Genomic DNA, 14,054 nt, shown 5'->3' on the forward strand with positions numbered 1-14,054 from the left:
CAGACTTGACAGCTTGGCAAAGCGGCCATCTGCCAAGAGTGGCAAAAACACGTGCTGGGCGATTTTTTAAACACACAAAGCTGGCATTACCCGTGTCGTTAGGGTGGACTTCCCGGCCAGCAGGGACCTCTGTTGGGCTGAACTAGGAGAAGGTGGACTGGTCCTTCACCAGGACTCAGGGGACTATTCCCTTGCAAAGGGGCGCAGGCTCAGCGGGGGCCCCGATGCTAACGCGGACCTCAGGGAGCGGACAGCCCTGTGTGAAAGGGCCGATTCTTTCCCGCGGCTCCACGGGGCGATGCCAAACTTTATATTGAAAACACTTCCAGGTAACAAGGCTTTCATTCAGAAGCCAGCGGGGCGCTCTGGGGAAGCCGGGCACGGTTTCCACCGGCATGTCCAGCCCTTCCGCACCGCGGGCCACATCCGCGGGGGCCCCCGTGTTTAATTTCTTTTCCAGAAAACCAGGAAAAAGCAACACGTCTCACATAACTCGCCAAATGAAATTGAGGTCATTGGAGGGAGGGATCTGACCAAAATCAACGCCGAGGGAGCCGGCGTTCCCCTCGGCTGGCTTTTCTGGGCGTGTGAAGCGGAGGCTTTACCACAGGAGCCTATTCATAACGCCCGCCCAGCGCCGCCTCCTGACAGGTCCGGCTTGTTTGGACTCGGAAGGGCTGACATGGAACTGAGCCGCACGCATTTTAAAATACTTTTCGGGGGGAGCCATGAAGGCCCATCAAGGCTCCAGCCTCTCCAGCGAGGTCCTTGCTCTCCTGAGGCCAGACCAGCCGTCGATTTTTCTGTGTGTGTGTGTGTGTGTGTGTGTGTGTGTGTGTGTGTGTTTTGGGGGGGGGGGGGGGAGCAGACCCGACATGCCCGTGTAGGAAGTCCTGCTTTTTGTTAGGTTGTGCTTGTGGTGGGCCAGCACCCACAGAAAGACCTGGCCCACGCATTGCCTGGGCCCCACGTAAAAAGAGAAACAGCAGAGCCAAAAAGGTTTTCAAAAAGTGTGTGTGGGACAGTAGTTTTGTGGGTTGGCTCTCATGGTCAGCTGACGTGAACCAGGCCCTGAGCGCCCTGGGCTCACACCGCTGCTGTCCAGGTTTCCAATCGGCTTTGTGTGGCCAGAAGGGCAGCCTTGTGTGTGAAAGGGTGCATAGGCAAAAGGGCTAGAAACTTCTTCAGCAACAACAACAACAAAAAGGGGGGAGGGGGCGGAGATTAGTATTTTTAATCTGAAAAAATTCTAATTTGGGTAGAGTCTATCAAAGGCAAGGAATTATCATCTAACTTAAAAATATGCAAAGGGAATATTACAGCTTGCATTTCCACTAAATGGACTATGGAAGACATTATTTAAAAGGCTCCCTGGAAAATGCATTGCTACCTGGTTGGATCAGAATTAGCAAGAGAAAAAGGAGGAGAAAAACAAAACACACAAAACCTCAAGAAAAGAAAAATAAATAAATAGAAAGGAAGCAGCAGCAAAAATGAAGAGAAGCCTATAGGAAGAAAAGCCAGACATCCAGAAAATCCATTTCATGCCTGTCTAAGTATTTATATAAAATTGGGTAGACTTGGTTAGGGCTACCCAAGTGCTGGGATGTTTCAGCGTAGACGCTTTGCTTTCTGCTATCTTTGCAGTCATTTCAGAATATCTGGTGGGTGCTCTGAATGGTGCCAGCCAAGCATGCCCCAAGTGGACATGGTGCTCCTCTTCCCAGCCAGGATGGGAGTGAGCCTGAAACCATAGAAACGGACCTTGCCAAAGAGAGCTATACAGCTGGTAGCTGATGGAACGGCCTGGTTAACAGCAGTAACTGAATCCATAGCCATGGGTAATAACACTGCTAAGATCCTTAGATGCTAAGGACAGCACCACACATATGTAGCTGAATTTCATTCTTGGATGGAGCCAATTTGCTTCTTCCCACCTAAAGAAAGTTTCCTTAAAGTCCAGGTCACCTCCCTACAGATGGGCATCCTTGGGGAAGGTGTGAATATCCAGGGAATCCACTAGCTACCGAGAATGGAACTAAATGTTTACCTAACTTAACGGGACTTATAGGGATTTATTCGTTGAAATCTACACCCATTTCCTCACACATTCCTGAGCCTGACTGATGTCACAGGGGAGATGGTATGAACTTGGCCTCTGCTTCTACTAAAACATCAATTATACCTCAAGTGCCTGGGCCTTTTCCCAATGACTTTCTACTAAAGGCCCCTCCCGCCCTGTCTAAACCCTAAGGACTCCCACAGCTGGCACCAAACTCAGAAATGTCTCGGGCAAAATCAGAATCACCCAGCCATAGCAACCAAGCAAACTGTCTCACACTACACTTCTGACCTTCAGAGAGGGATTAGAGCCAGGCGGGACATACACCTCGATCAAAGCAAAGTCGTGCTGGGCAAAGACCCGATTTCTTTAAAGAGAAACGAGGTGAAACAGGCTTGTCTACCCCTTGGAAGGAGACGGAAGCAGGTAATAGGCAGCCTGCCAATAGTGCCACTTTGGGGTGAAGACAGATCTTCAAGTGGAGGCAATAGTGACCTCAAAGCCGATTTTAATGTTGCTTTGTGTGAGGGAGTACTTTGGCATAAAGCGGCAAAGGGAATAACAAATGCTGTGGCAGGAAGAGTGCAAGAAAACAGGCCACGTGACTGTGGAATTAAAGAGGTGGCCAGCGGCACAGGATCGAAGATTGGCCCATTGCTTCATTTTATTTTATTTTATTTTTTAGCCAGAAAAAAAACCTCATCTGCAGTGGTGACAAATAGAGGGAAAATTGATAATCAGGCAAAAATAATCTCCCTTTCCTACGAGAAGGGAGGAGAGGTAGTGGGGAGACACCTGAGAAGCTTGGCAGCGCTGCGTCAGTGGCCCCAGGATGACTCCAGCTAGAGGCAGACCTTTTGAATGCTTTTGCTTGCTGACCGCTGTGCAGCAGACAGCAGCTAGTGCTTCATTCCCCTGTGAGCTGCCCCAAAATCATGTTCCAAAGATGCAGAATGAAGTACATCTTGGGAAAAAAATCTCGGCATATACTATTAATAGTAATGGGCAGGTTCCAGGAGAACTCAGGTCCTAAATTCATATTGCATTTGTGACTTCCTTAAGGTGAGAGCGAAGGGCCAGTGTGTTTCAGGATGGATTCATCGTCCTGAAAAATCAGACTAAAAATTACCAGCGGAGGCAAGATCATGCCTCTTTTGCTCTGGAAAAATTGAAGCTAGACTTAATCTTATGTACAGTTTAGATTCAATACTGCTTATATTTTTAGTAACCTCTACAAGAAAGTTCAGGCATGTACACATGTATGTACACATGTACATGTACATATGTCAGCAGAATACTGTCATTTTGGGGGCACTCATACATTCAAAAATAAATAATAAACACTGAACAGGTCTAATGTAAATATGAAAAAGCAGCAAAAATAATGTGTGATGCAAGCACAGAGGGTCTTATAATCTGTCAATGAAGTCTGCCATACCATCAGGGCCAGCCAACTCCTTTGACCTCATCAAACCTCATGATTTCTCTTTCATCTCCAAGCATCTTCACTGTGACTCCTTGCAATGCTTTTTTAGGGGAAAATGCAACACCTGGCTCTGGGTACTGTTCCTTTAAGTATTTTCTTGAAGCCTGGACATCTATTTATTTCCCATTTCCTTTGACCATCTTTGACTTCTGTCTCAAATTGTAATTAGTGAAATAAGATTTAGGGGAAAACTTTTCAGGATACTTAGTTCTCTTTTAAGAAAATGAGGTATAACTACTTTTTTTTTTCCTGCCTTCTAAGGTGACAAATAACAGGAGCTGTAGAAAGAGAAAGGCTTGGGAAACTGGTCCAACTCTCACCTTGGCCCACCGTCAGGTTAAGTGTTATACATCACTGTCAAAGAGGGGCATGATCCCCATAAGCAAACAGTCCGGATTTCTGAAGCTTGATCTTATACCAAACTCTATCATAATAAATTTCAATGGAGATCTTTTAAAGACACATTATACATTTTTCTGCTCTCTTTAAATTTACACATTGAATGCAACTTATGCTTTAAAAATTATTGTTATGTTGAGCAGAGTCATAACTGTGGCTTAGAGTTGGAACACCCTGAAAGACAACATAATTCAGTAATTCCCAAGTTGTAAGCTGTGGGCCCCATGGGTTGTCAAAGACCGGAGAGTCCCTATGTGCACCCAGCTTTAGCAGATGAAATACTGTGCTATCAATGGTTTTCACACGTATGTAAAGAGTTATTAGAATTTATAAAAAAGAAATTTAAATGTTGCTGAATTTATACCTCTTTTTGCCATTTTAAAAAATATATTTTTTTGTTGATTTCAGAAAGGGAGAGGGAGAAAGAGACAGAAACATCAGTGATGAGAGGGAATCATCGATTGGCTGCCTTCTGCATGCCCCACACTGCATGCTCTCATCACAGAATCCAACTGTGAGCTCCTGGTTCATAGGTCAATGCTCAGCTACTGAGCCATGCCCAGCTCCCAATTGTTTTTGTTGTTAAAAAATCGAGTCATGAGCTCAATAAGCAAACCGAGATGGCTGCTGCTCTCTGCTCTCTCTACTGAGTGAGGCTTCCATAGGCAATACTGATGCCCTCAGGACCTTGTGGGGTTCAAGTCCTCTGTGTGCCTTTCCTAGTTATTCTGTCTCCTCAGACCATTATTTCTTATTGCTAACACTGCATTTTTCCATCTATTTCCAGCATTTGCATTTTGTCCTGGAGTCTAGAATCTAGACTGCTGAAACTGACTTTAGGAAAAAAGGACATTAAATATTCTCATACTTCTAATGTCATCCTCTTTCATCAAACCAAATAACCTGCCTTCTCAACCCAAGCTTTGGTTCTACACTCTCATCAGGACTGTATGAGCTCAGCCGCATAGACATAATTTGCAATTTTAATCTTTCTTCTTCTTAAGCTAGTCTTCCCATTTCTAACTTGAAAAGTTGTCCTTGCAGAAAAACTTGTGCTTTGTAAAATTTTCAAATTCTAGATACTCATGTGATAGAACTCAATCCAATTGCTATCACAACTCAACTTTTCAAAAAGAACTCATTCTAATTTGGGAATTTTAGAAAGTAGAATAAGGTGACTAAGCACTTGCATATGATTTTAAAATATTACCTTAGGATTTATTTCTTAAATTAAAAGGTCCTGGCCAATTTTCTACTCTGGTGATGTAAGCTGCATGTCCACTTAGTAATAAAAAACACAGGGTCCAGCTGATGTGGCTCAGTGGTTGAGCATCGACCTATGAACCTGGAAGTAATGGTTCGATTTCCCGTCAGGGCACATGCCTGGGGTGCAGGCTCAATCCCCAGCAGGGGGTGTGCAGGAGGCAGCCGATCAATGATTCAATCTCTTCCTCCCTCTCCCTCCCTCCTTGAAATCAATAAAAAAAAAAAATTAAAATAATAAAGAAAAAACACAAGAAATATTCTACTTGTACGTTGCTAATGGTGTATTTTAACAATCTTTTCTAGATATACTCCCAAAAGACATTCAGAAGTATCAGTAGGATCTTTGGCGAATACACCAGTCTATGAGCTCACAACATGTGATTCTTAAGTTTTGCTGCAGGATATGGTTTGATAATTTTCAAGTTTAAAGATAAAGAATGTTCAACACATTGCCAGCTGCAATATATACAGTAGCTGCTACTGTTTCAAAGTTTTTGGGGGAGTGTTTCTGTCCACGTCCTTGGGTTTGGTCTGCTCATCAAGCATCTTTCAGGTGCCATCCCAAGAAGTTCTTCTAAAAGCACTGATTTCAGAGCATCGAAAGAACAGCTTCTAAAGGCTTTCCATGTTCAAAGAATACAGTTCTGCTAACGCCACTTGCATGACTATTTCAGGCATGTGCTTAACAACAAACAAAAACAACTGACGTTTTAGCAAAGCTCAGTGGCAAAATGACATGAGACCCGATTCCTCTTCTTTAGTTGGTTTTGTGGTACCACAACCAGTAATCTGGGGCCCTGTGGTGGGAATCTTTGGGGAAGAAAAGATTAATAGGAGTACAAGAATACATTTTAAAAAAACAAAAACAAAAACAAACAAAACCAGAATATTTGATCAGTGACATCATGCAAAAAAAAATAAAAAAAAAAATTCAAAAAAAGAAAAGACAAAGTAACACCAGTCACATTTATGGCCAAGTATAGATTTGTGTAGGGAGTGGGGGCAAAGAGGATTAATTACTAAGGTTAAAATTAACATGCTCTGCCCTGGTGGCTTCAGGAAACAGATTAAAAGCAAATCTGGAAGGTTATATGCCTCAATTCTGCATGCTTGCTCTTTGCTTCTTGTCCAAAGGTTTGAAAAAACCAGTGCTCACACAACATCTGGACACCAGAAGATGATTTCCCCACAAGGCTTCAGACTCCACCTCATTCTGGGGGGAAGAGCAGGGAACATGCTACCCAGCCAACATGTGGTTGGTGGAGGGGGAGTTCCCGACAAGCCCGGGAGGAAGCCACACTCCTCCTGGGAAGACAAAGTGTATGCTTGCCTGTGCAACAAAGCCAAACAAATGGACACCCTGGAGGAGGAGAAAGCCGCAAAGAACATCACAACGGGGTTGACAAATACACACAGTGAAATCTCCCCCTCCCGAAACCTCATCTCCACCCGGCACTGAAGCGAAAGCATTCTGGTGCAGGGAGAAGTACCTGAGAGGCTTTCCCAGTAACCTGAGTCCTTGTCACCCGTGTCAGCTCTTATTACTCTAAGGACGGCTCAGCCTTTGGGCAGAGCAAAGATGTATGTGTCTGCCTTCACATTATCACTTAAACATTTGGGCTTTTAGGAAGCAAATGAGAATGTTTCTGGCAGACTTTTATAGCTGCATTAATCTTTGGGACATTTCATTTGTCCCCTCTTGTCAGTTTCTATAATGGCAAAACGGGGTGCCATCCTGTGGAAAACCTTTTTTAGATAACTGCTCTTTGACGTGACATTGTCATTATTTATGAAATAAGTTAGACCAGAAGCCCGTCTACGTACATTTTGTAGAAAATAGCAGAATTTTACTCACAAATTTAACTTCAACTCAAGCAGTCCTAAAAGGAAACTCCTCTCATTCCATTCTATCAAAACCAATGACATCAGCCATGGAAATAATTCAACACCACTGGAGCAGATGTGTAAGCCAATTCAAGGAACTGTGGGATCAGCCCAGTTATTTCTAAAGTTCCTGTACATTGGGTCAACTTCTCCTTTCCTGCGTTATGTTTCTTTTCATGTGTATAAGTTATATGTATACACACTTAACCCTGAGGTTTGTCCCTGGAATTTCTATTCACATAGAGTGAATTCATGTCCAGAAATGAGCTTCGATAAAGCTGCAGATTTTGAATTATTTTTTTTATGACACCAAGAAAGTAATTGAGTTAAACAAGTGGCCAGGAGTGGATTGAAGTGGATATTTCCTTTGTTGTTTTCCAATGTATCTGTAAAAAATGCTCTAGTCACTGCGTTTAAGGAAGAGAGGCGGTGGAGAAACTCAGAAAGATTGATGTTTGATGACAAAATCTCCCTCCTACCCCTTTCTAAGAAGATAACTCCACATTGTAACTGGGGACCTCAGCTCACATGCCTAGCCAGGGAGTACTTCTTAGGCTTACAAAACACAATGACCATCTGTGTTCAACAACATCCAGGCTGCTAACAGAGCACGGGTACCAGCAAAGCAATCTGAGATTGGAACGACCAATAGCCGGGATTTCATGACTGAGCAACCAGGCCCCCCTGAGAGCAGCGGTCTCAATTCACGGTCAGAGACCCTGAACAAATCATCAGGGTATCACCCTTTTACATCTTGGCACCGCTAGCAACACTTATCAAAGGGGAGGTGGGTCAATAACTTGAAAGGGGCTAATAAGGAATATTTTACCATCTTGTCTACTAACTCCATCTTGCTAAATTCCAGGCAACATCTTCATGGTTGCTGGAGGTTAAAGTTTCCCAGTTAAGAGGGCAAAGTGGCTTTTAAAAGCAATGGCACTGAGTAGGCAGGGGTCGGTGGCATCATTAGCAGATGCATGAAGCTACTGACATTTGGGTCTCAACTTAGCACCAGCCAAGTGAATGACTGGTGCCAGGATTTCTCTGAGCGTGAAACTCTGAACCTTTGCCTCAATCAAGCAACATTCTTTTTTTTTTTTTTTTTTTTTTTCCCCCCTTTTCTTTCTAGTGTCAGGAGAAGTGTTGTAACTAATTGGAAATGTATTACATATTCCCGACTAATTCTTAACTTAGTTCCTTGATAGAAGAATGAGAACTGGAGATTCTCAGCACTGTGGCTAGTAGGGCAATTGACTGATTAGTGAATTGGTTCTTGTTTTCATTAAAGCATCCATCTAACTGTCAACTGTAACAATACACATTAATGACCATTCAAAAACCTCCACGATTTGAGCTTACGTTGCTAATCAGATGATTTTTGTTGTTGCTGCTGTTAATTAAGAGCAACCGGATGGTTTAGGGTCTCCTGGCTTCTTAATTATATTTGATTGAATCACCATGTGATTCAAGACAAGCTCTTGAGACATCAACACACCCCAATTCCCGCTCTCGCTTCTAGTTCAGCCTCTTCTTGAATTCGAAACTGTCACAACCCAACCCCGTGGGTGTTGGAACACGAAGAGCTTGGTACTGCGTTTGTAAAATTGATTTACTGTGGTCTGTAATTACACATAACGATTTGAATGTTTGACTTGGCACTGCATTTTTCATTTAAACCATACCGTGCTTCCCTACCCCAGAGAAACAGCGTTTACGTAATTGCTCTCAACTCATCTACTTGGGTATTATAAATCAGCCCTGGAATAAAAGACTTTCAGAGACATTGCAAGCATGAGGTTCCTGGAATAATTCAGCCCCCGACTGGTCTGGTTTAAGAATAGGCTTGAAGAGCATGAATTTCTTAGTGGATATGACGTGGCAGGGCTATCAGGAGCCTTCGGATTCCAGCAGCAGAGAGAACAGCCGTTGGACTATCAGGAGGGCTGGCCTGAGCTCCCAAGGCCAGCGCAGGTCCACAGATCGGCACCCTTTGCTCCTCGTCTACTCTGGGTCCTCCTTCACCCGTCAGACAAACTGTAGAGCGTGCGTGTCCCTCTATGACACGTCTTATATACCCTTGATCCTCATTATTCACAAAGACTGTATGTGCAAATTCACCTGTTTGCTAAAATGTATTTGTAGCCTCAAATCAGTACTCACAGCATGTTCATGGTCATTCTTGGACACACTAGAGTGGCGAATCCCTGATGCACACACTCCTCACTGAGGCAGGACAGACACTGGCTCACCTTCCTGTTTCAGCTCACACTATAATCAAGTGTCCTCTCTCGGGTCTTTTTAGTGTCTCATATGTCTAACTTTGGTGCTGTTTGTTGGTGAATTTGCTGTTTAAAATGGCATAGCGCTGTGGATGGACCTGGAGAGTATTATACTAAACAAAATAAGCAGTCAGGGAAAGGTAAGTATCACATGATCTCATCATATGTGGGCTCTCATGAATACAATAAACTGATGAACAAAATAGAACCAGCGACATAGAAGCATGGAACAGACTGACAAGTCTCAGAGGGAAGGTGGAGGAGGATGGGTGGGTGGGAAGAGATCAACTAAAGAACTTGTATGCATACATGCATAACCCATGGACACAGACAACAGGGTGGTGAAGGCCTGGGTTGGGGAGCAGGGGCAGGCTAGAAGAGCTCAATGGGCGGAAAAGGGGGGGACATATGTAATACTTTCAACTCTAAAGATTTAAGAAATAATAAAAGGAAATAACATGGCATAATGCTTCCCTGGCTGGTATGACTCAGTTGGTTGAAGCATTATCCCATACACTGAAAGGTTGCAGGTTCGAGTCCCGGTCAGGGCACATGCCTAAGTTATGGTTCGGTCCCTGGCTGGGATGCATACGAAAGGCAACTAATCAATGTTTCTCTCTCATGTCAATGTATCTCTCTCTCCCTTCCTTTCTCTAAAACCAATAAACATATCATCAGGTGAGGTTTAAAAGAATAAAAATAAATAAATAAGATAGCACCGTGCTGAGGTGCTGGCCAGTGCTCCCAAATACAAGGAGGCTGTGATGTGCTTTACAGAGAAAATGGATGCGTTAGATTAGCTCCATTCACCCATGAGTAATAGTGGTGTTGGCCATGAGTTCAATGTTAATGAATCCAACTGTATATATGAAATAAAATGTCTTTAAGCAGAAACACACGCAAAACAAAGATCTGTCTTAATCAGTGGATGAAAATGTGAGTCTTGCAGGAACCCACCCTGTATGTCCCCAGGAGCGATGATTCAATATTTGTGAATTTAGTGTTCACAGTGACTTCATAACTACTGTAAGTTATGGAATTGATCATATGTATATATTCATTCCACCTCTCTGCCTGTGTGCTTTTCTCACATTTGCCATGTTTTTGTCTCAGGCTAGTGGTTCTCAACCTTGACTGCACATTCAACTTCTTTGGAGCCTTTAAAAAATCCTGATGCCCAGACCCCATCCTAGACCAAGTAATTGGAAATCCCTGTAGTGAGGTTGAGCATCTGTAATTTTAGATGTGCCCCGTTGGTTTTTTTTTTTTTTTTTTTTTTTTAATATAGTTTTATTGATTTCAGAGAGGAAGGGAGAGGGAAGGAGAGATAGAAACATCAGTGATGAGAAAGAATCCTTGATTGGCTGCCTCCTGCATGCCCCCTACTGGGGATTAAGCCCACAACCCAGCATGTGCCCTTGATTGTAATCGAACCCAAGACCCTTCAGACCACAAGCCAGTGCTCTATCCACTGAGCCAAACCAGCTAGGGAGAGCCTGAGTGGTTTTAGTGGCTAGCCAGGGCTGAGAACCACCGTCTCAGGCTATCTCTTTGCCTCAGTGGACTCCAAACTCTGTCCCACACCCTAGACATCACAAACCTCCCCAGGTTGGCTGCTGCTTCTGCCTGATCTTACAAACATGCTCCCAAAGGTTAGAGGCATCTTGTTTACTTTCAAGTGCCTTTTAAAATACAACATATAAACCATTGCTTCACTCAGTGATATATCTTGTTTGCTTTGGGTTCACATGCAGAATTCTGCTCAGACTCATCAGTCCAGGATTTTATCACTCTTGCCCTGCCCTCCAGGTAAAATAAATTATATTCTGGTACCAGAATTCCAACCCAAACAATACCTGGGCAGAAATCTCTAATGACTCCCTAGACAAACCTTTGGACTTTTGGGCAACAGTGTCTAACCTCTTGCTGTGGCCATTCACGCTAGCTGAGCAGGAAGAGTGAGTCAGGGGTCAGCCCAGGTCCTCTCTGACTGTGAATCGGCTTCTGAAAGCTCCAAGCACATTTTCTCTTAGTCTGGAAACTTGGTTGGTGCAAGGACCCCTGATTCCCAAACAACAAACACTTGTGCTCTAGATCCACGGACCAGCAGCGCTGGCATCATCTGGGAGCTTGTTAGAAAGGCTGGACTCTCAGGCCTCACCCCAGATCCACTGAGTCAGGATCTGCATTTTAAGATCCTAGGAAATTTGTGTGCACGTTCAAGGTGAAGTGCACCGGCCCAACTTGCCAGCTCCACACGCCTTCTCTTGATGTTGGTGTCAACCACAACCAAATCAGCCTACTGAAGTGAGAAGAATTTGGGATTTGGGTTGGAAGCCATATAACCTTTCAGTGCCTCAGTTTCCATGTTTAGTATAGATGTTTCCCCCATTAGTAGATAATGGAAAAATATAAAATTATTTTATGTACATGAAAATGTTTTGCAAACTCTAAAGTGCTGTAGAGATATTAGTTATTAGTTGTCAGAGTAAGAATAACTCAATATAAACCAACACTGCTAATGGAAAAATCAACTCAAAATACTAGCCAATCTAAGGACGTTCATGGAGCATTTTCAGCGTTGCATGTGGTATGAAAAACACCTCTGCTTACGTGATAGTGTTTCACAGATGTACAAGGGATGAATTTTCCACCCTTTTCATACCAAAGAGAGTGCCGTCCATGCTCTTTCAGAATCCTTATCTGTAGGGACAGACTTTCCTCCATCCCAATCAGAATAATCTTCCTTTGATTCAGACTCAACAATCTGGTCTTTCCTCCCCTGCATTTTAAGTGCTCACATTTCATTTCTATTTTTCTGAAGGGTCCGGGTATGCAAATCTCGTTTGTTTCCATTAAATTTCAGTGTTCAGAACTTCTCATGAGACCTCCTCTTTGTCCTGACATCGGTAAACAACACTGACAGACAGAAGTCCTTACTGAAGGACTCCGTGATAATCCGAAATGTAAGCTATTAGGTGGGTGGGTGACACTGGGTTCTGCACATGCAAAGCAAGGGGTTGGAACAGATGAATTCATTCGTTCATTCACTCATTCATCAGACATGTGCTGAGTGCCCATCGTGTGCCGCACTCTCAGAGCTGAGGGCACGATGTTAAAAGAGCCATTGCAGCCCAGCGGATGATCTCTCAGCCCCTCGCTCAGCAGCTCTTCAGCGATGCTATTTATTAGCATCTTTCTGCAGGGCCATTCTCATTTGGACAAGACATTGTCCCCACATTATTTATTTCTCCATATTTTTTAAAAGTCTGCCTTGTAACACCAATAGAACAGCCAGCCAGGGTGTCTGGGTAAAGGAGCTGCCAGCTGCTCACCGCAGGCTAGATTCTGGAAAAGGGAAGGTACTAAATTAGATCATTCCTCCCCCTGCCTAGCTCAGCCCAATGCTCTCATTTCTCCTGCACATTTTAGGCTCTCGTGAAAGTATGACTGAATGACTGAATTTCAGACTCCTTATTCTGTTTTCCTTCTTGACCTGCCAGGGCTGGGGATACTATACTGTCATTTCCCCAGATGCAACCTAAAAGACCCATCCTTAAGGACCGCCTTCCCTCTGAAGAGAAGGCCATATAAGACTGCGCACAACATCCCTAGCTACCATTTGCCAATGCTGAGTAAGTATCAGGTGCTCGGCCAAATATGTATACATATTGCTCCATATAATCCTCATCTAATGCCTTCTAAGGTAGGGTCCCTCATTGTTCTCCATGCCTCCCCCCCTCTCCCCACCCCCGTCCAACAAACACACACATTTCACAGATAGGAGGCTGAGATGCAGAGTAGGGGACTTATCAAAGATCAGACAGCTAGGAAGGGACAAGAGAGGATCAGGTTCAAAGTTTAAGGTTCTTTAACTTTCAAGCCTGCGTTCTTAAGCCCAATAGCACATGGCTTCTCGTGGCAGAAGGAACTCTGGGCTTAGGCTTTCAGCCTGACACTGAACTCTCAAGCAAGTCTGCTGGCTCAAGGCCTCAGTGTACTGGAAAACAGCTACAACAACGGCAGCACCTCTTCTACCTCCCTCTCACGGTTGCTGTGGGATCAGTTGCTGCCTGCATCATCCATCCATCCAATTTTGCTAAAGCATCTGCCATTTGCTGAACATATGCTGGATCCTAGAAACGATGATGAAGGCCCACGAAGATGATGTATGAAATATACTTTTGAAATATGAGATGTTACCTTCCTATAGAAAGAGTTTAAGCTAACCTCCTTATTCATTCACTCATTCAACAGTGAGCATCTCTATGCACAAGGCCCCTGTGCTGGTCGTTAGGGCTATAGATGCCAAAAGGAGTATAATATAAGACAGAACTGCACAGATGCAAGAAGTATCTTCCATCATTGATTAAGCTATCACCTTGCATCATTTAGAAGCACACAGCAGCTAGGAGCTGTAAGGCAGTGTTAATATTCCAAGTAACACTCTGTATGAAGGCAAAGAATTGCTGAAGGAAGTAAAAATTTTAGGTGATTTCAGTTTCAATTAATTTGTCACAATATCTTAAGGACTCATAAGTGTGTTTTTTTAAGTATATTTTTATTGATTTCAGAGAGGAAGAGAGAGGGAGAGATATAAATATCAATGATGAGAATCAGGATAGGCTGCTTCCTGCACGTGCCCCCACTGGGGATCAAGCCCACACCCTGGGAATAT

At 43.7% G+C, this 14,054-nt stretch overlaps 1 protein-coding gene across 4 annotated transcripts in view; it reads right to left on the bottom strand.

Annotated features, from left to right (window-relative positions):
• The window catches only part of SAMD4A (sterile alpha motif domain containing 4A), a 219,185-nt gene that overhangs the window by 51,447 nt on the left and 153,684 nt on the right, over window positions 1-14,054 (bottom strand). The gene's annotated exons all lie outside the window — the stretch shown is intronic.

The sequence above is a fragment of the Pipistrellus hanaki genome (genome assembly GCF_964339955.1).
Source record: "Pipistrellus hanaki genome assembly, chromosome: 1".
NCBI lineage: Eukaryota > Metazoa > Chordata > Mammalia > Chiroptera > Vespertilionidae > Pipistrellus > Pipistrellus hanaki.